This window comes from Lithobates pipiens, unplaced genomic scaffold (genome assembly GCF_037356315.1).
Source record: "Lithobates pipiens isolate NorthernLeopardFrog02 unplaced genomic scaffold, aLitPip1_a1.2 Scaffold_18, whole genome shotgun sequence".
Classification (NCBI taxonomy): Eukaryota; Metazoa; Chordata; class Amphibia; order Anura; family Ranidae; genus Lithobates; species Lithobates pipiens.
In genome coordinates this window covers 554,644,034-554,669,984 of record NW_027507758.1, presented here as the reverse complement: position 1 = coordinate 554,669,984, position 25,951 = coordinate 554,644,034, and the positions used below count along the sequence as shown (strand labels likewise).

Here is a 25,951-nt window from a genome sequence, read left to right as displayed (position 1 = left end):
GAGTTCCAACTTTACCCAGTCATCTGGTGCTCCCATCTGAACCACTTAAACTCCCTGCTTTTGTTTAGCACCCATGTGGCTGCCAATCTTCCAGCAGTCAAGGCACCCTTTCCCTAGGAGACAGGGGTACACTTTCTTTAGCCATGTGCACATTAAGTTGTTTCAGTGCTATCTGCATTGTGTATTTCAAAATGCTAACAGACCTAAAATCATCAACAGCCCATCTACATTTGTGCGGTGCATTACCCTGGTTAGGTGTTAACGTGAAATCAATGGATCAATTAATTTCTAATGCACAAGAATGTCCCTTTTATCAGCCATGTCAGATCATACATTGTTCCAACATTTTTGTAATATCACACTGCATCACACTATGGTATATTGCATCGCATTGCAAAGCATAAATGATGCCTCAGTGCTTTAGGTGCTATTTTGCATGCACCAATGCATGTAATGTGCAATGCAGTAACGGGTATGTTACCGCAACTCATAGATGTAAATCAGCCTTGAAGAAATTCACAGTTTTATTTTTATCATTGCTTAGGTGGTATATGTTCTGACGATGGGGCACACATTTAATAGCAAATTACACTTGTCTGTAAATTCCACATATATATGATAAAGCTTGTTTGCGTGTGTATGTGCATCGCAGTCACACAGTAGATTCTGCAAGCATGCAGTTTTCTTGTTTGCACACAATCTATGCATAGTCGTAAATGCATGTTCTTTTTTTTTAGTTCAAATACTCTTTATTAAACTTTTTTTTTCCTTTTTACACAACATATACACACAATTCATTAACCACTTGACCACTGGGCACTTAAACACCCTTAATAACCAGACCAATTTTCAGCTTTCGGTGCTTTCACATTTTAAATGACAATTACTCAGTCATGCAACACTGGACCTACAGAATCTGAAAATTCTGTAAAAATATGAATTTTTCCTCGTTTTTGTTATAAAATTTAGCAGATTAGTAATTTTTCTTCATAAATTTTGGCCAAAATTTATACTACTACATATCTTTGGTAAAAATAAGTACAAATTGGTGGATATTATTTGGTCTTTGTGAAAGTTATAGAGTCCACAAGCTATGGTGTCAATATCTGAAAATTGATCACACCTGAAGTACTGACAGCCTATTTCAATTCTTGAGACCCTAACATGCCAGAAAAGTACAAATACCCCCCAAATGACCCCTTTTTGGAAAGAAGACATTCCAAGGTATTTAGTAAGAGGCATGATGAGCTTTTTGAAGCTGTCATTTTTTCCCACAATTCTTTGCAAAATCAATTTTTTTTTTTTTTAACAAAATTGTCATATTATCTGTTTATTTCTCACACAGCATATGCATACCACAAATTAGACCCCAAAACACATTCTGCTATTACTCCCGAGTACGGCGATACCACATGTGTGAGACTTTTACACAGTGTGGCCACATACAGAGGCCCAACATGCAGGGAGCGCCATCAGGCGTTCTGGAGCACCCAGGACAATTCTGACATTTCTCTCCTACATGTAAAAATCATCATTTATTTGCTAGAAAATTACATAGAATTCCAAAACATTATATATGTTTTTTTAGCAAACACCCTGGAGAATACAATGGTGGTCGTTGCAACTTTTTATCTCGCACGGTATTTGCGCAGGAATTTTTCGAATGCTTTTTTTTGGAAAAAAAACAATTTTGTGCTTAAAAAAAAAACACAGTAAAGTTAGCCCAATTTTTGCATAATGTGAAAGATGAAGTTACGCCGAGTAAATAGATACCTAACATGTCACTCTTCAAAATTGCACATGCTCGTGGAATGGCGCCAAACATCGCTACTTAAAAATCCCCATAGGCGACGCTTTAAATTTTTTTTCTGGTTACATGTTTTGAGTTACAGTTAACGTTCGCAGCGATACCTCACATGTGTGGTTTGAACACCGTTTTCATATGTGGGCGGGACTTACGTATGCGTTCGCTTCTGCATGCGAGCACATGGGGACAGGGGCGCTTTAAAAAAATTAAATTTCTTATTGTTCATTTTACTTTATTTATTTTAGTTTGACATTTTTTTCCCCAAAAATAAATTTTTTGATCACTTTTATTCCTATTACAAGGAATGTAAACATCCCTTGTAATAGGAATATGGCATGACAGGTCCTCTTTAAAGTGAGATATGGGGTCAATAAGACCCCACATCTCACCTCTAAGCTGGGAAGCCTGAAATAAAAAAAAAAAAAAAAAAAAGATTCTGGCTTTGATCGTATTGGCGAGTCGGTAGAAGCACCGGAGGGCGGCGGGAAGGGGGGGATGTCTATGGCTGGGTATTGCAGGGTATCACCGAGTATGGCTGGGTATCTCCGGGTATGGCAATTTATGGCAGGGTATTGCAGAGTATTGGTAGGGTATTGCAGAGTATTGGCTGGAATTGTACTGCAGAGTATTGGCGGGTACTGCAGAGTATTGGAGGGTACTGCAGCGTATTAGCGGGTATTGCAGAGTATTAGCTGGTATTGCAGAGTATTGGTGGGTATTGCAGAGTATTGGCTGGTATTGCAGAGTATTGTCTGGTATTGTGGAGTATTGGCGGGTATTGCAGAGTATTGGCGGGTATTGCAGAGTATTAGCTGGTATTGCAGAGTATTAGCTGGTATTGCAGAGTATTGGCGGGTATTGCAGAGTATTGGCTGGTATTGCAGAGTATTGGCTGGTATTGCAGAGTATTGGTGGGTATTGCAGAGTATTGGCGGGTATTGCAGAGTATTGCAGAGTATTAGCAGGTATTGCAGAGTATTAGCTGGTATTGCAGAGTATTAGCGGGTATTGCAGAGTATTAGCTGGTATTGCAGAGTATTGCAGAGTATTAGCGGGTATTGCAGAGTATTAGTGGGTATTGCAGAGTATTGGTGGGTATTGCAGAGTATTAGCGGGTATTGCAGAGTATTGGCGGGTATTGCAGAGTATTGGCGGGTATTGCAGAGTATTAGCGGGTATTGCAGAGTATTGGTGGGTATTGCAGAGTATTAGCTGGCATTGCAGAGTATTGGCAGGGAATTGAGGGGTTCAATTTCGGTGAGCAGCGATGTGGGCACTGCAGATGCAGCCCACATCACTGCTGACACCGATCTCTTCCCCCTCCGCTGTACTGATCGGTACAGAGAGGGGGAGGGAGGAACCGGCGTCATAACATGACGCTGGTTTGTTCATAAGTGATCACTCCATCATTTGACGGAGCGATCACGTGGTAAACGGTAAACGGCCGGACAATATAGTGTATATATATATATATATATATATATATATATATATATATATATATATATATATATATATATATATATATATATATATATACATATATATATATATATATATATATATATATATATATATATAGATATATACATATATGTGTGTGTATATTTATGGGTAGATTAGTGTTAATAAATATTTAAGTATTCACTGTATGTTAATGGAATGTCAAACTATTAAGATAACTGGAGACGAGTATTTAGGTTAATGAATTGTATGTATGTTTTGTGTAAAAAGGAAAAAAGTTTAGTCCCTCATGTTAAAACATTTGCAAGCTTCCTAATTCCAACAGAATTCTCTTACACTATACCATTATCCAGAAACATACCAGAATCATTGTAGAAATAAAAATACATTTTTAAATAATTAAACAAAATTCGAATGCCCCTACTTATAGTCAGCTTTGCCATTACTTCTTAGGAAAGGCATACACCTCACTACACCTAATAAACATCTATTCACTGTTACTGTATCAAGCAAAGGTTATTAAACCAAACTTAATTACCGCAATAAAAGTCATGACACAAAACACTGGTATTGTATCGTCATTTACAACAGAGTACACAAAGCATGGCACACAGCCACAGGCATTGAAAGAACACTCCACATTTATACTACTAATGTATTACAAAGTAGCAAATACACATGCGTAAATCGGTTGAAAAGTAATTATTAGTGCAAAAGCATGCATTATAAACCTGGTCTAATTAAAACATTATACTTGAGACAAGTACCATAGCTCCCAACTTTCTAAGATGTTGAGAGACACCTTTTAGCACAATGTATTTAGGCAATGAACACATCCCTGCCAAGCACCTAATTATGCAAACTATTAAGAAAGTATGTGCCAAAAATTACTGGCTGAACTCAAAATAGTTTTTTTTCCCAACATGACTTTTCTTTTATGCTTGCTTTTTAACCTCCCTGGCGGTATGATTATTTCAGATTTTAGGTGCTGAAAGCGGTACCATTATTTTGCATGGAAATTTGACGCTTTATATTGTAGGCCTGTAATTCTTAGAAATAATTCACTTAATTCCATCCAAACAAGATTCTAATACACATCCCAGGTATGATAAAATTTGAAATATGAAATCATAAATTATAATATATATATATATATATATATATATATATATATATATATATATATATATATATATATATATATATATATATATATATAAAGATATATATATATATATATAAAGATATATATATATATATATATATATATATATATATATATATATATATATATATATATATATATATATATATAAATAAAATAAATAACTATAAATAATTCTAACCAGTAATAATAATAAAAATTATTCAATAATGTAATCAAATCAAAAACACTGAAATGTGCTGAGTTACAGAATTGTTGCTGTCATTACTTTTAGTCTGTGATGACGAATTTCCCCACAAATTACTATCGCTCAATTCTACAAGGGATTCTAATTTATTATCACTGCTTTCTAGCTGGTCTATAACCACGTTTGATGTAAACGGACATTTTTTGGTTGCTATGGACAATCTCCAGTTTCCTGGCATAAAGAACAGTATTTATAATATAAAACTGCATGCAGGACACTGGAGAAACCAATAGGAACAAAGAGGATGTGTAATTATTTGATACAGTACTGTAATCTGTAAGATTACAGTATACTGTATCTATACTGTGTTTTTTACTTTTTGAATTTGGCGCCGAACTCCGTCCCTGTGCGTCGCAACGCTCACAGGGAATGGAGCTCGGCACTGTGACACATCGAGCGAGACACGGTGGCTCACTGATCACAGCGGGGAGACATTGCTGGATCCAGGTGACAAGGTAAGTAACCCCCTCCATGGATCCAGCAATGCGATTCCGAGTCTGGCGCGGGAATACCGCTTATGGTAATTAAATCTCACCCCGAGCCATATTCGGGAATAACGCCAGGGAGGCTACAATAGCAAATGAGATAATTAAGAGATAAGAAGAAGATTTAAGCACATTTTTCATAGATAGCTGTACATCAGACCAAAACGAGGGACCACTAAGGAGGAAAGAAGAACAGATAGATTTGGTTTCAAAAGAGGAACTATCCCTCAAAATGAGGGAAGGTTGGGAGGTACGCAACTGCTGTTGTAGTGAAGAAATATCCTTATTAGTAGGGATGAGGTTTGGGTATACCACCAACATTCACCACTATTATTAATAATATACAGGATTTAATGTAATGTAAAAAGGGAAACAGTACAGTTACAATATCATAAAATACAAGAGGGTTAAGAGGGCCCTACCACGACCATGGGTTAGCAGCAAATCCCAGAGGTTCAGGAAAGATTACAAACTTTTGTCTCAAAAATGTTTATAGGTTACCCACCAGAAATGAGGAACAACTCACAGTGCAGAGTGTTGCCCTTGCCCCTGGTTGTCTGAGCCACAAGAGCCAATATTCTCAAGTACTGAATAGCCCCAAAAAACCACATATAACTAAAATGAAATGGAATATATGCAAAACAAAATCCAGTTAGTGAAAGAGTCCACACATGTCCAATGTCCCCTTAAGGAGTCATCAAGGCATGTGCATCCACCACCCAGAAGGGAGAGTAAAGACACTTACTAGAACATGTGGACTCTACTCTCCCCTCTGGGTGGTGGATGCACATGCTTTGGTGATTCCTTAAGTGGACATTGGATATTCTACTACCATTACTAGAGTGGATTTAGTTTCTCCTTCGGACTGTTTTGACACAAAGTGGCTGCTCTTAAGCTACAGTTCCTATGTGTGGACTCACTAACTGGATTTTGTTTTGCACATATTAATTTATTTGCACATTGCACTTTAGTTATATGTGGTATTATTATTGTTGATTTATATTTATTTGAGTATTTATATGTATATATTGCACTTGTTATTTTGGCACATTGCACTTTATCAATATTTTTTATTTGTCATTTGATTTGAACATATATCGCGCTTACATTTAACACTACACTTTTTTACCTTTTGATTGTTACAAAATATCCTGTCTGATTGTAGTGCTAGCATCTGCTGCCTATTAGGACATTAACACATTCATGTTATAGTTTTTTTCTCTTACATATTATTTACTTGTATTTAAAGTGTATGTAAACAATTACCTTGTAAAACAACCCATTCAGTGTAACCAGTTCCCGACCGGCGCACAACTATGTACGTCAGCAGAATGGCACGGCTGGGCAAATGGGCGTACCTGTACGTCCCTTTCAATTTGCCTCCATGCCATCACGTGTGCGTGCCAGCGGCGCACGCCGGCCGGGACCTCCGTGAGTTGGGTCGCGGGTCCCCTGGACTCGATTGCCATGGGGATACCCGCGATCGTCTCACAGGGAGGAAGAACGGGGAGATGCTAATGTAAACAAGCATCTCCCCGTTCTGCCTAGTGATAGTGTCACTAATCTCCGCTCCCTGTGATCGGGAGCAGAGATCAGTGACATATCACACGTAGCCACGCCCCCCCCCCCCCCCCCGAGTTAGGAACATGCCCCAAGACACACTTAACCCTTACCCTGCTCCCTAGTGGTTAACCTCTTCACTGCTAGTGTCATTTACACAGGAATCAGTGCATTTGTATAGCACTGTTTGCTGTATAAATAAAAATGGTCCCAAAAATGTGTCAAAAATGTCCGATGTGTCTGCCATAATGTCGCAGTCATGATAAAAATCGATGATCGCCGCCATTACTATTAAAAAAAAAAAATATTAATAAAAATGCCATAAAACTATCCCCTATTTTGTAAACGCTATTACTTTTGCGCAAACCAATCAATAAACGCTTATTGAGGTTTTTTTTCAACAAAAATATGTATAAGAATACGTATCGGCCTAAACTGAGAAAAAAAATAGTTTTTTTTATATATTTTTGGAAGATATTTATTATAATAAAATGTAAAAAATAATGCGTTTTTTTCAAAATTGTCACTCTTTATTTATTATTTATTTATTTGTTTATAGCGCAAAAAATATTAACGGCAGGGGTGATCAAATACCACCAAAAGAAAGCTCTATTTGTGGGGGAAAAAAAGGACGTCAATTTTGTTTGGGAGCCACATTGCACGATCGCGCAATTGTCAGTTAAAGCGACGCAGTGCCAAATCGCAAAATGTGGTCTGGTCTTTGGCCAGCCAAATGGTCCGGGGCTTAAGTGGTTAATCGTACATATTTATTTAATTGTAAGCAATTACAACAACGGTTTCTTTTTCTTTTGGAAAACACGAATAATTGCCTATTGTGACCAGCTAGTGTTGTATGGTTTATCCCGAACCCTGGAACTGTCACGTTTGCTGGACAGCTTGGTGCGCTAAAGGAATTGGGAGAATAATCAACCTATTGATAAGTTTAACAGGCAATAACACTCGATTACAGGAAGAAAAAATGTTAGGAACAGACTGTGTATGTCATTGTTTATTTTACCTAGACTTTTACTTTAATTGAGCCTCTTCAAAAACAAGAAATTAATGTTGGCATAGTCTGGTTTGGATTCTTCCTGATCTGTTGTTCATTTGTCAACAGTGTCCCTATTTCCAACCCAAGCATGAAGCTGGTGAATGCAATGCTTTGTGAGAGTGCACTTATTAGAAGCATTACATATGGCACAGATATGCGGTGTATGTCCAGCTAATCTTTAGATCTAGCAAGTCGTTTTTTGATTTTTTTACAATAGACAGGCGGTGGCTAAGTGGTTAGCATTTCCTCCTGGCAGCACTAAGGTTGTTGTTTGTTATCCCAACCACAACATTACCTGCCTGGAGATTGCATGTTCTCCCTGTGTCTGCGTGTGTTTCCCCACCGATACTCCCATTTTCTCCCACGCTTCAATGACATGCTGGAAGGTTAATTGGCTCCTGTCTAAATTGGCCCTAGAATGTGTATATATTTGACTTAGAAAACTTAGATTGTAAGCTCCTTGAGGGCAGGAACTAATGTGAATGTACAATATATGTAAAGTGCTGCATAAACTGTTGGTGCTATATAAATACCTGTAATAAATAACATTACAAATGATAGGGTTTACCAAGAAGGAGAACTGAAGTTATGAACTCACACTGAATAAAGAAATGAGTGGCAGCAGGTAATAAATAATGCAAACAAAATCTAATGGATAGATAATGAACTTGGGGACAGAAAGTGTGAACGTCCAATCTTTTACTATGCTGCATGCAATGCTAGAAAAATGTAAAGCTTGTGTTATTAAAGTATTGTATTAAAGTATTGTACAGTGCCTTGAAAAAGTATTCATACCCTTTAAAATGTTCCTCATTTTGTCATGTTACAACCAAAAACGTAAATGTATTTTATTGGGATTTTATGTGATACACCAACACAAAGTGGCACATAATTGTGAAGTGGAAGGAAAATGATAAATGGTTTTCCATTTTTTTTTTACAAATAAATATGTGTAAAGTGTGGCGTGCATTTGTATTCAGCCCTCCTGAGCCAATATTTGGTAGAACCGCCTTTCGCTGCAATTACAACTGCAAGTCTTTTTGGGAATGTCTCTACCAGCTTTGCACACCTAGAGAGTGGCATCTTTGCCCATTCTTCTTTGCAAAATAGCTCAAGCTCTGTCAGATTGGATGGAGAGTGTCTGTGAACAGCAATTTTCAAGTCTTGCCACAGATTCTTAATTGGGATTTAGGTCTGGACTTTGACTGGGCCATTCTAACGCATGAATATGCTTTGTTCTAAACCATTCCAATGTACCTCTGGCTGTATGTTTAGGGTTGTTGTCCTGCTGGAAGGTGAACCTCTGCCCCAGTCTCAAGTCTTTTGCAGACTCTAACAGGTTTTCTTCTAAGGATGCCCTGTATTTGGCTCCATCCATCTTCCCATCAACTCTGATCAAATTCCCAGCCCCTGCTGAAGAAAAGCATCCCCACAACATGATGTTGTTACCACCATGTTTCACAGCGGGGATGGTGTGTTCAGGGTGATGTGCAGTGTTAGTTTTGGGGATGTATGAGCTACAAAGGCAAAGAAAATTTGGTCAAAATTTTTGGCAAGATGAATGCAGTATGTTATCAAAAAAGGGAAGTACTTGCACATTCCAACATGGCAATGATCCAAAACACAAGGTCAAGTAGACCTGTCATTGGCTAAAGCCGAATAAAGTGAAGGTTCTGGAGTGGCCATCTCAGTCTCCTGACCTCAATATCATTGAGCCACTCTAGGGAGATCTCAAATGTGCGGTTCATGCAAGACAGCCCAATAATTTACAGGAACTGGAGGCTTTTTGCCAAGAGGAATGGGCAGCTTTACCATCTGAGAAGATAAAAAACCTCATCCACAAATACCACAAAAGACTTCAAGCTGTCATATTGATGATAAAGGGGGCAAAACACGGTATTAAGAACTGGGGTATGTAAACTTTTGATCAGGGTCATTTGGGTAGTTTCTGTTGCCATTATGATATAAAAAGAGTAAACACAGTTGATTGATTAGAAATTGCTTCAGCCAAACACTAACCATGAGTGAAAGAAACGTTTTTGTGTTATCATTCATATTCTCTGAAAAATGGCCAAGAAATCATACATTTTTCCAGGGTATGTAAACTTATGAGCACAACTGTGCATATATTGGTATCTTTAGACCATCCCAAGCAGAACAAAGAAGGTCCTGATTCCTCTATAAAGAACTTTAGTTATCAATAGATAGATCACTAGCAGACAGAAGGAGGTCCCGATTCCTCAATAAAGAACTTTAATTATCAATAGAGGGATCACCAGCAGGCGGGAGGAGGTCCTGATTACCCTATATATAGTAAGTCTCCGTCCACACTGAGGCGGCTTCAAAGTTGCCCGACTCTGAAGCGCCCCATATAGTGTGACTTCAGTGTGGCTTGCAAAATTACTTCTGTAATAAAAGTCACTGCAAGTTGCTCTGAAGTCGCCCCCATATGGTACAGGAACCTTTTTCTAAGTTGAAGTGACTTGAGTTGTCTTGATTAGAATGGTTCCAGTGCACTGAATGGAGTGCAACTTGTCAGGCAGCTAAGTCACCTCACAGGTCGCCTCAGTGTGAACTGAGCTTAAATCTTTGCTTTAGGGCAGGGATATGCAATTAGCGGACCTCCAGCTGTTGCAAAACTACAAGTCCCATGAGGCATAGCAACTCAAGCATGACACCCAGAGGCAGAGGCATGATGGGACTTGTAGTTTTGCAACAGCTGGAGGTCCGCTAATTGCATATCCCTGGTTTAGGGTATGTGTCCAGTTCTGAGGGACTAACATAAAAAAGATATTGATAAGACAGAATGAGTCCAAAAATAGGAAATAACAAGGTTAGAGGGATAAAATGTATCAGGAGAAGCTGCAAGAAATGAATATGTACAGTCTTGAAGAAAGAAATGAAAAGGGGAGACATGACTGAAACCTTTAAACACATTAAGGGTGTGAGTAAAGTTCAGAAGGGCAGTATTTTTAATATGAAGACAAGATCAAGAACATGGAGACATAGCACAAGGGAAGTTAAAAATGTACACAAGGCATTATTGTTTTATCGAAAAAGCAGTCGATACTTGGAGTAGGCTTCCTACAGGGGTAGTGAGTCAGTCAATAGTAAGGGAATTTACACATGCTTAGAACAAACGTAAATCTTTACTCAGAGAAATAAAAAAAACATAATACATTTAAAAAAGGGCAAACTCATTGGACCACTGCGTATTTTTCTTTTTCAATGCCACTTTTTAATGTTTTTATATTTCTAAGTTCAAAACTAACCCTAGAAAGCATTATTTTATCTAAAGAGTAACTGATGAATGAAATAGACTTCCAGCAGAGGTAATAAGTCGGTAAAAGACTATCTGGTCTTTTTCTGTTGTCGGTCTTCTACGTTTCTACAAGTTTTAACGCACATTAGCACATGTACACAAGTTAGCGATTTTTACCTGTGGTGCTAGTTCACACGTATGTGTTGGGTAAAAAAGTATGTGCATTTTTATGCATTGTATTAAATGATTTTTTGATAGCAATAGCAGCACTTGAAAGGCCATTGAAAAAGTACACCACTGTTTGTTAGAAGTGCTTGCCAGCGTGCCATAATAATGCACGAAACATACAAGAAACAGTGTATGTAAAGCCCAAACATTATTTCTTTAAGTTTTACATATATACTTCATGTAAATCTTTCATGAGATAAAAACATGGAACATGGAACATTGCTAACATCTTTTTTTCAGAAAATTCTAATTGTCTGGCTTTCCTGCTAACCCTGTTGCATTAAGATTTTGACTTACTGACCTAGAACAGGTTTGCAGAGAAGGACCTCGGGCCCTTCCTACTAGTCTGCTTCTTCTATGTCTGTGACACAGAAGGTATTGAAATCAACTAGGTCTGTGAAACAGCCAAGCAAGAAAGCAAATGCAGCCTCTACATTTCTCTCAAAACAGGTTCAACTTTAACTCTCAACAACGGCCACTCAAAATTGTCTTGATCCATTCTTGTGTTCGAAGGAATAGTTACAATAATGGTGAAAAACTGCCCAAATACTTAACCATCATTGACCTGACCCTTAAAATGTACCCTTAACACCTAAGTTAACCTAAACAGCCTATCACTTAACTCCCTCAAACATAATTTTTAATCTCACCTTCCTAACCCTCGACGACAAACGGAACCTATTTCGTAAATCGAATTAACCACCAAGTCCACACTTATTTTATCAGGTCACACAATTCTCAGCATTTAAAGTTTGTAGATTTCACAGCACCAGGACCTCGGCCCCCGAAAATGACTGATCCAGAAGAAGGGTGTCAAGTGGATATGAATGAGCTTGGATATCCAGTAACTTAGGTAATGCCTGCTATTTATCTGTTTCCTCTATTTATGAATCATATGATGTTTAAAGAAACCTTCAAATGTGTACAGAAGATGACCATTCTGAGGTTGCCTGAGGTCTGTTTTAATTATCTATAGCTGAATCAGGCTCTCCTAAAATCATTGGTGTTGCCAGCATAAGCCGCTCAAACGCACTCCTTGCACTGCTGGCAAAAATTACATGTAAAAATCCAGTATGTTGGTTGTACCCAAGCCGGTTGATGGATCGACTTGGGTACAATCAGCCTTGCCCATAGATATTTTCAATCCTGGTCGATCCTTGCTGAACTGGCCGAGATTCAAACCATCTATGGATGGATCATCAAATGCAAAAATGTACATAAACAAAATGTATCTATACAAGTCCGTATGACATAAACTAATGACTACTGACAAAATACCACACCCAGGTAGATCAACCTGCTACTACAAAGACCCCCATAAACACATATCCTCAGAAAATTTGCTAGGAGCCGCAGGTTCTAAATTTATTTAAAACTATTTTTCTTCCAAACCATCAAAATTCTCCTTCTCAAACCTTTGTAAATCCATCCTATATTTTACTAACAAAAATCTGCCTTCTATTTATTTTCAGTAGTTAAGCATAGATTTGAACCGATCATCTTTCTCACCTGCTGCTTCTGATCCTTTTGGATGCTATTGAAATTGTTCTGTTGTAGTTCCTAGCTGTAGGATATCTAGCGTAAGTAGCATTTTTAGTAATAATAATCCACAGGCTGTACGCAGATCATCTCCAGCAAACAAGAATGTGACAGCTACTCCAGAGACGGCACTGGGTCTGAATGCCCGAGATAGGAAGGCAGCAGAACTGAAAGCCACTGTACATATTTTACTGACTTTACTTCCTGGTGACGCTTTCTCAGGAATGTCTCATCTGCAGCTCTTTTAGTTTTCACCTACTTAGGCTTTGTAAATGTGGACAAACTTGTTTCGTCGTTCTTTGGATTTTATTTTACATACAAAAGGTGAAAGAACTCAAGAAGCCAGACGGCCGGATATTCAGGTCTTACTGCACTGGCCAAAGAGAGGCACAACTCCCAACTCCCCCCAGCTTCAGTACTGGCCGTAATGTGCATTTTGTGCCATCAAAAAGTTCATGATGAATAATAAGATTGAGCCCTCTCTTTCTATTCTAAAAAACATGAAAGTTATCTGAAAAGTGAATATTTATACAAAGTGAAAATTTTATTCTGCAACTTGTCCCTTTAACCACTTAAGCCCCGGACCATTTTGCTGGCTTAAGACCAGACAGTGCGATTCGGCACTGTGTCGCTTTAACTGACAATTGCGCGGTCGTGCGACGTGGCTCCCAAACAAAATTGACGTACTTTTTTCCCCACCAATCGAGCTTTCTTTTGGTGGTATTTGATCACCCCTGCGGTTTTTATTTTTTGCGCTATAAACAAAAATAGAGCGACAATTTTGAAAAAAACACATTATTTTTTACTTTTTGTTATAATAAATATCCCCCAAAAATCTATAAAAAAAAACATTTTTTTCCCTCAGTTTAGGCTGATACGTATTCTTCTGCATATTTTTGGTAAAAAAAAAACGCAATAAGCGATTATTGATTGGTTTGCGCAAAAGTTATAGCATTTACAAAATAGGGGATAGTTTTATGGCATTTTTATTGAAACCATTTTTTTTACTAGTAATGGCGGCGATCAGCGATTTTTATTGTGACTGCGACATTATGGCGGACACATCGGACATTTTTGACACATTTTTGGGACTATTGTCATTTATACAGCAATCACTGCTATACAAATGCAGTGATTCCTGTGTAAATGAAACTGGCAGTGAAGGGGTTAACCAGTGGGTGGCAGTGCAGGGGTTAAGTGTTCCTAGGGGTGTGTTACTAACTGTGTGGGGCTGGGCTTTGGTTTAGTGAACACTGATCTCTGCTCCAATCACATGCAGCAGAGATTAGCGTCACTTGTTGCTAGGCAGAACGGGGAGATGCTGTTTACAACAGCATCTCCTCGTTCAGGCGCCCTGTGAGATGATCGCAGGTATGTCCGCGGCGATCGAGTCAGGGCGGCATTTAAAACTGGACTTAGCTGTACGCCAGTATGCCTGCCCGTGCCATTCTGCCGACGTACGGGAAATTATATTTATGGACAAAGAATGTTTTAATGCAAAATGCAAAAACAAACAGCAAATTGAAAAGTTAAAGCGGAACTGCTGTCCGCTCACATAATTTGTAATAAAAACATGTTTCTGAAGCTTTCCTCCAAACACTTTGCATATTATTTTATATATACTGTGATTCTGTATTTGCCAAATACAGGCAGCCCCCGAGTTATGAACACAATAAGGACTGTAGGTTTGTTCGTAAGTGGAATTTGTTCGTAAGTTGGAACACTGCATTTGTAAGTTTAACTTCCGGTTGGAACACTGCGTTTGTAAATGTAACTTCCGCCTCTGCATGCATGTGGGATTTTCCAGGCACTTGTTATGTTATCTTGGGCTCTTATGGCCATGCAGTACATGTAGTACTGCAGTGTGAGATGTGTCCGGAGGTGCCCAGAGGTATCCAGGACCAGCATGGAGCACAAGTGGCCGGCATTTGAGGCTGCTCATAACTCGGGTGTTCGGAACTTGAGGGCTGCCTGTATGCTGTAGGAATCTCCCTCCACTGAGTCTGGATGCAACCATTTTAACTGTGGGCAATTGAAGCTGCTGCCTGTTCACTTTTTGGATTGACACCACCGGCTCTGCAGCTCTTGGCCCTCGTAGGACTCATCCCCCTCCCTTCAAGGCAAACGCTCACAAGAGTGAGAAAGAGAGCTGTGCATGATGTCATAAGCCTAGGCTTTTTACCAGACAGGAAACAGGAAGTGGGCTGTTTAAGGTAATTACTGGCAGAAAAAAATGTTTTACTATCCATAGTTAACACAAAAAGGCAGAAGATTTAATAGATGGAAAGTTGAAAAAATGATTGAAGGTCCGCTTTAATCTATTGCCGACCAGCCTCCATCATTATACTGTGGCAAGTCGGCACATTCTTGCGAATCGTCATAGCTGTTAACCCCCTTATCGCCCCCTAGTGTTAACCCCTTCCCTGCCAGTGACATTTACACAGTAATCAATGCAATTTTTATAGCACTGATCACTGTATAATTGCCAATGGTCCCAAAAATGTGTCAAAAGTGTCCGATCTGTCTGCCATAATGTTGCAGTCCCGATAAAAATTGCTGATCACCACCATAACTAGTAAAAAAAAATTTTTGGACAAATACTGTACTGCTTAAACTAAAATTGTTCGTTCTGGTATCGTACGAGAAGAATGTTCATGTTTGTCCCTTTGAATAATTTTGCTTGAACTGTCATGATCAGCTCTCGGAAGCTGTGTGCTAATGATCAGATTATTGTACGATCGCTTTGAAAATATTTTTCGTCTGATTTTATAAATAACCTTATTACCTGCATTGGCCATATATCACCTGCAGTATTTCATTTCATAACAAAGGCCCAAGTCAAGACTTTTACCCTTCTGCAGACTTCAGTTACACTGTTCCTGAAAAAACAGATCCAGATTACAGGAAATGTCATTATTCAACTGGCAGAAAGGAGATAAAGGACAAAATATGACATCTTAAAGCCTATTACACACAATGAGATTATTGGATGAATGATCGTCTGTTTTTTTTTTTTTTGCATGCTAGTCTCCATATTGAAAACAAATACGGTAGGTTACTAAAATACGAAAATTCTTGTATGACAATAAAAATTCGGAAGCGATGTAATGGATTTGTATTGTATTTTCAGACAAAAACTGTACTGATTTTCATGTTTGTCCCTTTGGAAAATTTCGGGCGAAAGCTATGTATTAACGATCAGATTATCGTACAATTTGTTCGAATACGATATTTTTTGTACGATATTCTGATCATGCGTACCCGACTTAAGTGTTCACATAACCCACATAGATCAAGGATTCATTTTGCTAAAACTGTTTACAGCCCTCAAATTTTCCACTGGCCTACTCGCGAGCGTGGACTGCCTCAGAGCATGGGGGGGTGAGCACCGCCGACAGTCGGGGTTGAATGGGAGCCGTTCTCCCAGCAATTGCCCCAGGGAAGAGAGAGGAGAGCAGGCAGCCGGATCATAAGGGCGCAGAGGAACATCGCTGTAACAGCTTTAATTAGAATTGCTGAGTGTTCTCCACACTCACTGTCACACACAGCCCCACCTCCTGGCCCAGGTACTTTGATAGACTGCTTTTGATAGGCTGCATTGATGGACAAAGGTAGGCTGCATTGATGGACATAGGTAGGCTGCATCGATGGGCACAGGTAGGCTGCATTGATGGGTACAGGTAGACTGCATTATTGGGCACAGGTAGGCTGCATTGTTGGGCACTGGTAGGCTGCATTGTTGGACACAGGTGAAGCGGCATTGATGGACACAGGTAGGTTGCATTGTTGGGCACAGGTAGGCTGCATTGTTGGACTCAGGTAGGCTGCATTGTTGGACACAGGTAGTCTGCATTGTTCAGCCAAGTGAAGCAGCATTGATGGACACAGGTAGGCTGCATTGTTGGGCACAGGTAGGCTGCATTGTTGGGCAAAGGTAAAGGGTCATTGATGGACACAGGTAGGTTGTATTGTTGGACACAGGCAGGCTGCATTGATGAGCACAGGTGAGGCTGCACTGATGGGCACTGATATGCTGCACTTATGGTCACTGATAGGCTTCATTATTGAGCACAAGTGAGGCTGCGCTGAGGGGTACTGATATACTGCACTGATGAGCGCTGATCAGGCGGCACTGATGGTCACTAATAGGCTGCATTGAGGGGCTCTGATAGGCCGCATTGATGAGCACAAGTGAGGCTGCACTGATGGGCACTGATAAAGTTGTTGTTAATATTTATTTTTGTAACTTGATTCTGCATAAAACATTTAAGTGTCATTTCATGAGATAATTTATGAGGGCATGTTTAGGGGTGGAGTTAGGGGCGGGGCATGTTAGGGGTTGGGGGGGCAACGGGTGACGAGTAGTCCTTAAGGCCTAGCTAGTAGCTGAAGACTTGAAATTTTGAGCCTTGCTGTTTAACTTAAAGTGACTCCTAATTCTTAAAGCAAAGTTCCACCCAAAAGTGGAACTTTCACTTATCAGCCTCCTCCCCTCCTCCAGTGCCATATTTAGCACCTTTCAGGGGTAAGGGGGGTAAGGGTACCTGTTTTTGACAGGTACCCTGTACCCACTTCTCTCTGCCTTGGCGTGGCAAGGTACGTCAGACGTTTGGCCCCTCCTCCTTCCTCCGCCTGCTGCTGGGTCAGTAAGAGAGCACAGCGCGCTTTGCGCATGAGCAGTAGGGAACCGGCTGTGAAGCCGCAAGGCTTCTCTGATGGGTTCCCTTACTGGCAATAGCAGCGGCAACAGGCGACGGAATCATCGGCTGGGGTGCTGACATTGGTGGATTCCAGGACAGGTAAGTTTCCTTATATTAAAAGTCAGCAGCTACAGTATGTGTAGTTGCTGACTTTTATTTTTGGAGAAGGGAGAGTGGCGGAACACCGCTTTAACTAATTTTAGAAAAAGTTGCTAGCAGGTATGGAGTACTTTGAAATTATTGCCCCCTCTTCTCCCAAACAGGCAAAACTCTGAAACCCCAGGGTAGTATTGGGACATTTTACATTTGTTACGGTAAAAGCCATATTGGTAGTGCATTCATTTAACAGGGTTCCTTGACTCTTAAAAGTGTATTCATAACAAAAATTTGCATAGCTGTTCATCCATTGAAACTGCATGTAAATTTGTTCTGTGCAAATGGGGCGTTATTTATTGATCTCAGGTTATATTCTCGGCAGAACGCACTTGTGAATGCAGAAAATATCACATTACGACCACTAGATGGAGCAGATGAGCATGTATATTTCCTATGATACTCAGAACCATCTAGTGGCCATAATATAGAGAATATTTCCTGAGAACATTTGATTTTTGAACAAATGTTTTTATAAAAACACTCCTTTTGACTTGTGTTGTAAGAAGCAACAGTAAATCACATTCGTTATGTTGGAGTAGTAGGCAGTAAACATAGCATGTATAGGCAATGAGAAAAACAAGGGTGTTACAAATTAGGTTTTAAAAACATTGATGCACATTATGTTTTTTTAGGGCATGGCACAGCAATCAAAAACATTTAATAAAACCATTGGAGTAGCCTTGTTTATGCTTCTTAGTCTTTCTCTGCTAATAAAAGCTTGTAGAGGACAACCTACTCTACTACAGTGTATAAGCAGGGGTTAGTCCCCCTATTAGAGAGACCCCTACCCTGGGTGGGTATCATGGGTAGGGCTATATTAGGCCTTCAAAATCTTGAACTGGAAGATCCTGGGGCAGAGGGTGATGGGGAAAGACTACCCTAGTACAGGCATACCCCACTTTTAAATACACAATGGAGTTTATTTACTAAAGCTGGAAAGTGCAAAATCAGGCTCACTTCTGAATAGAAACCAATAAGCTTCTAACTCCAGCTTGTTTAACCAAGTTTTGGTAATAAAACCTGGAAGCTCATTGGTTTCTATGCAGAAGTGAGCCTGATTTTGCACTTTCCAGCTTTAGTAAATAAACCCCATTGTGTACTTAAAAGCTGGGTATGCCTGTATACTGCCATGTAAGCTTGTAGCCCTAGGAATCTAACCCCTCAGGGTAAGCCCAGTACAAGCTCCATTGGGGGACCCACCTATAGGGCCATACTGTGAGGACAATGGAAGAATTGGGCAGCCATCCATTGTTGATGTTGCATGTGCATTGTGCAGCTGTATTGATTTCGGGACGAAACAGTTGGAGGTGAAGTGTGTGTTGTTTCTCCACGTGATGTTTATACTATCGCATTCCTTTGAAGATGGACGTTGGGTGGGGCCCATGGTCATTGCTGGTGGTAAAATAAGGCCCTGCTAACACATTGACTAACAAGGGCACCTTCAACAATGAGAACAAAAACACTCATGTTAATTTCTTGAACAGTACCTTATTTTGCTCCCCCTCCAAGCAGAGGTTTTTTTTTTTTTTTTTTGCTTTTTTCATTTTCAAAGCTGGTTTTCCAACAGGACTATTCAATGGAAATCGGTCATTAGACCAGCTTATGTTGAACAGACAGCTGTACACACATACCAAAATTCAGCTGGTTCCTACTGAACTGGCCTAATTTCGGTATGTGTGTACCCAGCTTTAGCCTGCCAGCCATCTAATCTGTAATGTAAATGTAGCAAGGTCCCAGGCCTCCTTTGATCTAATGAGAACCTGCAGGGCCAGGGATAGCTGAGACCCTTCTGTATGTAGTGGGTTGTGAGGCATGGTGGGTGCAGAGTAGTTAAAGTTATTGGGCGCCAGAAACTTCTTGAATGCAAAAGAAAATTTACTTCTCTTAATATACTTCTTTGGGGGAGAGAGGGTTAGGGCCAGGACACCCTTAGGTAGTTGCAAGATTAATTGGCAGACTCCGAGACTTCAATAGGAGGACAGCCAAGCAGGGAAAGGCATCCAGCAAGACACCACATCTGCATGTGCAGGAATTCTGTCTCCTATGGCAACAGTCTTTAACAGTTCCTAACACAAAGCGTAACAGTTCTTTCACTTTCACTACAATCTCTCCTTGTAGTTCTTCAGCCCACTGAGCTCCTGGTCCCTCACTAGACTTACGGATTCTCTGCCACTGAATCCCTTGAGCCCCTCCAATCTTCACGGTGGTATCTTCCTCAAGCATCCCACACGCTTCTCTGCTGGGTCCCTAGCTTGGCACTCAAGGTACCTCTCAAGCTTCACCCCACTGGCCTGCTCGGTCCCTGGCTTGACACACAAAGCTGCTCTGCAAGCGTGACCTCTGCTGGCTGGGTCCCTGGCTTGATACCCACTGAAGTTTCCAGATTCTTCGCCGTCCCCGGTTGGAGAGAATGGTGCTCCGGTATTTGATACAGTTACTCACTGTGGTCCCTGGTAATTAGGCGAATAGTCCCTTACTGGCGACAGCTTCCCCTCTACCTCCGACAATGACAGGTTCTCTGGCCAGCAGAACCGTCACTTCTGGTTGGACTGCAAGACGCAGTCCCAGCCCTGTGCTGCTCTCTTGCTTCTGGATATGCCCTCAGAAAGCCTAGCAACCAGATGTGCCCGGGATAGGCCCCATCTCCGGCCTAGCAGCCCAGGCAGTACAACACACGTCCACCCAGACAGCCATCCAGGTGGCACAGAACCCAGATTACCTGACCACCCAAATATATAGGCTCTCCCAGCAGGCCAAGGGATTTAAAAAATCCTTGTCCATTGGCTGAGATACCCCATATACCAGTGATGGTGAACCTTGGCACCCCAGATGTTATGGAACTACATTTCCCAGGATGCTCAACTACACTGCAGTGTAGTAGAGCATCATGGGAAATGTAGTTCTAAAACATCTGGGCTGCCAAGGTTCACCATCACTGCCATACACCCATAACCTGACCTCGCGTTGCCTTTCTCATATCTAGTACCACCAAGTACCCGGCCACCTAGTGGTAGAAGAGAAAAGTGCAACAAGGCCAAACTTAGGGAGAAATCAATAGATCTCTAACAATCAATCAGGATAATTATTTCTGGCAAGTAAATTTGTGAGGAGCAACCCTGCCTAAACTTCAGGGTGCTACATAAATATTAGCACAGGAATATTAGGAGAGCAAAGTGTTGATACCTGATTTAAATTACTTTACAGCTTCTGTTGTGAACTTTGAGGATGAATTGCTCCACAGTCTCTACAGCTTCAGAGATCAGCTGTGGCTTGTTTGAAAGTGTATTTACCGCTTGCTAAGAATATGTCAATATTTGATTGTCCATAACCCAGCCACAGTTCTGTAATAATGAGTTTTCTCCGTGAGTCAGATTCTAAAATAAGCTATATAGTAAATTACCTACTAAAACCCACAATCTTTCTATAGCAAAAAGAAGAGGCGCACTATGTCCTCATTTGGATAACATTTTGGAACCTTGCAAAACATTTCCGAATGCTCTAAAACTGCTTATAAAACAGTAGCTAAACGTCTAACAAACACTGAGCATCTGGCACGAATTTAATAGAATTTGAATTGGAACATCTGTGATTAGTCAGCCTTAAAATCTATAATTTCTGAGGCAAGCCTAAACAGTACATGAACCCTAACACTGGCACACGCAGCTAGCTCTACAAACAGTGTAAAAATCATGCTCCAAACACTAAAACCCACGTCTCTGGCAATAAAATTAACCCTAAGAAATCTACTGAGAGTATTTTAAATGTCAGCTTTTACAGCTCCTCTATCATATTTTCTTATAGTAAAATGTAACCTACAAACATTTAACCTACAGAAAAACTATAAAAAGGAATTACCGGTAGATACCTTTTAACCCCTTGTCTACATGCCAATTTTCAAGTTTTCCACAAACACACGTTAAAATCTGCATCTTTTGCAAGAAATTACTTTAAAGTGATACTAAAGGCTATGCAGTAGTTTTCTTTGTTTACTTAAAAGAAAAAGTACACTTACCTACTCGGTGCAATGATATTGCACAGAAAGGTCCCTTACCTCCTCCTCTGAAAGTCCTCCGCCAGTGCTGTTAGCTCCTCCTTCCTCTAGGTACCTCTTTAGCAAGCACTTATGTGTGCATGCTCCTAGGCACACACTGACAGTAAGTCAGTCAGGCGGGGGGGGGGGGGGGGGGGCACAGGCACACAGGACGGAATCAGATGCGGGCAGGGATAGGAGAGCAACAATTACAGAATAACTCACTGTGTCTGCATCTCTTACTCCAGCAGCAGAAAGCCGGTGGAAGGGAGTGGGAGAGAAAACTGGCTTTCAGCTGCTGAAGGGGGAGACACAGTTCATTGTTCTGTAATTAACCTCCCGTCCCTCCACACCGATCCTCCTGCTGTCCAGGCCCCCCTGTGTGCCCAGTAAACCCCCATTTCGGCAACCCTGCTCATGTCTTGACTAGTCACTGTCTGAGGAAATCCCCAGGGAGAGAGGTGAGGGGGTTGTGGACCCACAGTTATGCTGGATATTGTGTCATAAAGATTCCTACCATCTCCCACAACGGGGTGCAGGATTAAAACTACTTACACCACAGACATATCTTATTCGCCAATGTCTTCAAGGGCACTAACTGAGCTGATAGAAGAGATGCTAAGGACTGTATTTAGGTTATTTGATCCTTTGGGCAGATCTGCATTTGAACTTAAGGTGGAGTTCCAACCAAAAGTGAAACCTCCGCTTATCTGCTGCCTCTCCCTCTCTGGTGCCACATTTGGCACCTTTCAGGGGGAGGGGGGAACGGCTACCTGTTTTTGACAGGTACCTGTCCCCACTTCCAGGAGACAGTGCTGCAGCATGTCCCTAGGAAGTTCGGCCACCCTCCTCCTTTCTCCACCCCCGGCCAGGAGTGTAAATTTTCCTGGCATCATTGAGAATAAACATTGCCACATTAGGGAGAGGGATCGTTGGTATCACTGGGAGGAATAGTGCCCCATCATTGGTGTCATTGGGAGGAATTTTGCCCCATTGTTGATGTCATTAGGCAGAATAGTGTCTCAAATAGGTATGGACGAACGGTTCGGCCTGAGCATAATTTCAAGTTGAACTTTCACTGTTCGGACATTTGACGGACAACTGAACAAATGGGTCGTTCAACTGTTTGTTTGGCCCCCCAAACTGACCACAGTGCATTGTAAGCCTTGATTGGCTGAAGCAGTGAAAGCTTCAGCCAATCAGGGCACAGAGCACTGACAGAGTCATGATTGGACACTGACATCATGACTTTATCCAATCATGGCTCATTCTCGCCCCACAGTGTAAAAGTATTCTTTCAATGGCAGCACTTTTTTAGTGTGATTTTAGCGCGGAGAGAGATAGAACAGGGCTCTGTTCAGTGCTATTAGTTAGTTAGTGTGCTATACTGTGCTATTTTGCTTCAATTGTCAGTGTAGACTATTAGATTAGGGTTAGTCTAGGGATAGTGTGAGCATAGTGAGGAGGACCATCATTCAGCTTTGCATAGTGTTAAGCTAGAGTAGGGACAGCTCAGATAGTTAAACTGTAGTGTAGTGATACCATGTCATTCATACATACATTAGTGTAGAGTAGGGACAGTTCATATAGTTTCAGTGTAGTGTAGTGAGACCGTGTCAATAATCTTTACATTTGTGTATAGCTAGAGTAGGGACAGTTCAGATAGCGTCAGTGTAGTGACGGTTGTCGAACACTGTCTATTTTATTGCATTACTGCCAGTTTAATGCCATTTACTTCTGTGTGCGTTACTGCCAGTTTAACACCATATAATTTTGTGCATTACTGCCAGTTTAATGCCATTTACTTCTTGTATGTTACTGCCAGTTTAATGCCATTTACTTCTGTGTGCATTACTGCCAGTTTAACGCCATATAGTTTTGTGTGTTACTGCCAGTTTAACGCCATTTACTTCTGTGTGTGTTACTGCCAGTTAAACGCCATTTACTTCAGTGTGTGTTACTGCCAGTTTAACACCATATAGTTCTGTCTGTGTTGCTGCCAGTTTAACGCCATTTACTTCTGTGTGCGTTACTGCCTGTTTAACGTCATATCATTTTGTGTGTGTTACTACTAGTTTAACGCCATATAGTTGTGTGTGAGTTACTGCCAGTTTAATGCCATATAGTTTTGTGTGTGTTACTGCTAGTTTAACGCCATATAGTTCTGTGTGCGTCACTGTATGTTTGGTGCATTATATTGCAGTATATTATAGTGTATCTATGGAGTGTGTCTGTGTAGTGTGAATACTCTAAAGTAAATTAAAGTGCACTAAACACCTCTTTACATTGACTAAAGTGCATCTACGTACAGATTTCAACTTCTTCTTTATATTTGCTTATAAGCACTGCCCCCTCTCTCCCAATAATATCTGGGAGGACAACAAGGTGAGGCAGACATTCCCTTGGCACTGTAAGCGGACCAGCAACAAATGTGTCCACAGGCAAAGGTGGACATGGTGGTCAGTACTCAGGCAGGGCATCATTTCCTCTGTTTAGTGAGTTTGCCCATGCTATCCAGCCACAGCATGCAGAGGAGGTGAAGGACTGGCTTACTAAACCTTCCTCATTTTCCTCACCCTCAGTCATGCAAGCAGAGACAAGTGTACAGTACCCTGCAGTTGCCAGAGTGGATATTCCTGCCATAGCCCTAACATCAGCTATAGAGGAGTCAGCTGAGTTATTTGACCACAGCATCAGCCACTTGCTCCTTGATGATGCCCAGCCATTATTGGATTCAGTTGTTGGTTCTGAGGTTGCGGATGACAGGAAAATTAGCCTAGAGAGAGGGAGGAACACTGGTAGACAATTTGGCATTCATGTTCCCCAAGCCACAGCGTATTGCCAAGTTGTCTCCAGTGGTAATGATGAAGATGGAGGAGATGGAGATGATGATGATGATGATGTGATTTTTTTTTTGACGCTCGGCTCCCATTGACTTTAATGGGGTTCGTTATTCGGGTCGGAACTTTCAGGGTGTTCGAAAGTTCTGGTGCAAACCAAACAGGGGTCTGTTTGGCACATCCCTAGTCTCAAATCAGTGGGAGGAATAGTGCATCAGGGGCCAAAAAAAGATAAGCAAAGGACCACATCCGGCCCCCGGTAGCCAGCTTGACATTCTGAACATGCTAACAGGAGGAGAAATAACATTGATGTGCTGCTCGTTCATTGTCTAATCAGCAGGCTGGGGGAGGAGGGGAGATCAGAAGCAGAACAGAATAAAGAACATGATTTTCTGCCTTGAGTTCTGCATGAAAATGAAAGCCAGTGATCTTGTTAATGATTTTCTACTTTTGTGTTAACTTTATGTAAAAATTAAACTTTTACATGCATTCCTTTACTCTTAAGAGAAAAGCTCCGGGTATAAAGAATTGGAATGGGTTGTTTACATAGTGACAAAGCAAGACAGTAGTCAGTAAAAGAAGTGTAGTGCAAGAAGGTGGGGATCCTATACTGTGGTGTCATATGCAGATAATCATTCATAATCAGAACAGTACACCAACTAAACAAAGAGCCCAATAAACCATCAGTGGCACAATATTAAAATAGTGCAGATTGATCATTTTTTATTACTGCAACAAATAAACAATCATTCACATGCATTGCATGTTCCTGTGGAATGTGGCATGTCCATCAGAAAATCCCTCTTGCAATGTGTGCAACGTATAATTGAAAAAGATTGTATATATTTCCGGCACATGGAAAAAAACAGTAGGTGATGCAGGACTCTTTATCAACTATGGTCACTGCGATACAATAGATATCTTGTGGACTGTTTTTGTGATAATTTCCCACATAAAAGGGTTTATTTACTAAAACTGGAGAGTGCAAAACCTGGTGCAGCTCTGCATGGTAACCAGCTGACATTTTTTTTTGTCAAAGCTTTATTGAACATGTGGAAAGTTAGAGGCTGATTGGCTACCATACACAGTTGCATCAGATTTTTAACTCTCCAGTTTTAGTAAATCATCCCCAAAGTCTTCAAACTTGTACCTGCATTCTAATGCATGTCTTTCCACTGAAGGCACTGTGACAGACCTAGCCGAATAGGTACACCACTTTTAAATGATTGTGTTCAAGGGTTTCCAATGAAGAGCACTGATATTGTATACAAAGACAGTTGTGCGCTTCCAACCTTTGTGGCTATAGTTTTTGGGAAGTCCCTTCCCTCCTAAGCTAGATCCATAAAGACATAATTGAATGTAGAGGAAATTAAGTGGTTTGCACAAAACTCCGACCTCATCCCTTTTCAAAGCAAAC

General features: G+C 40.7%; 1 protein-coding gene across 2 annotated transcripts in view; it reads right to left on the bottom strand.

Annotated features, from left to right (window-relative positions):
• The window catches only part of LOC143988958 (adhesion G protein-coupled receptor F5-like), a 285,381-nt gene that overhangs the window by 144,872 nt on the left and 114,558 nt on the right, over positions 1–25,951 (bottom strand). The window contains exon 1 of one of the 2 annotated variants that reach the window (XM_077488915.1): positions 12,779–12,980. The exons of the other annotated variant lie outside the window; for it this stretch is intronic. The gene's annotated coding sequence lies outside the window, so the exon portion shown is untranslated. Of the gene's footprint in view, positions 1–12,778; positions 12,981–25,951 lie in introns of those variants that run through there. 2 annotated transcript variants of the gene reach the window in all.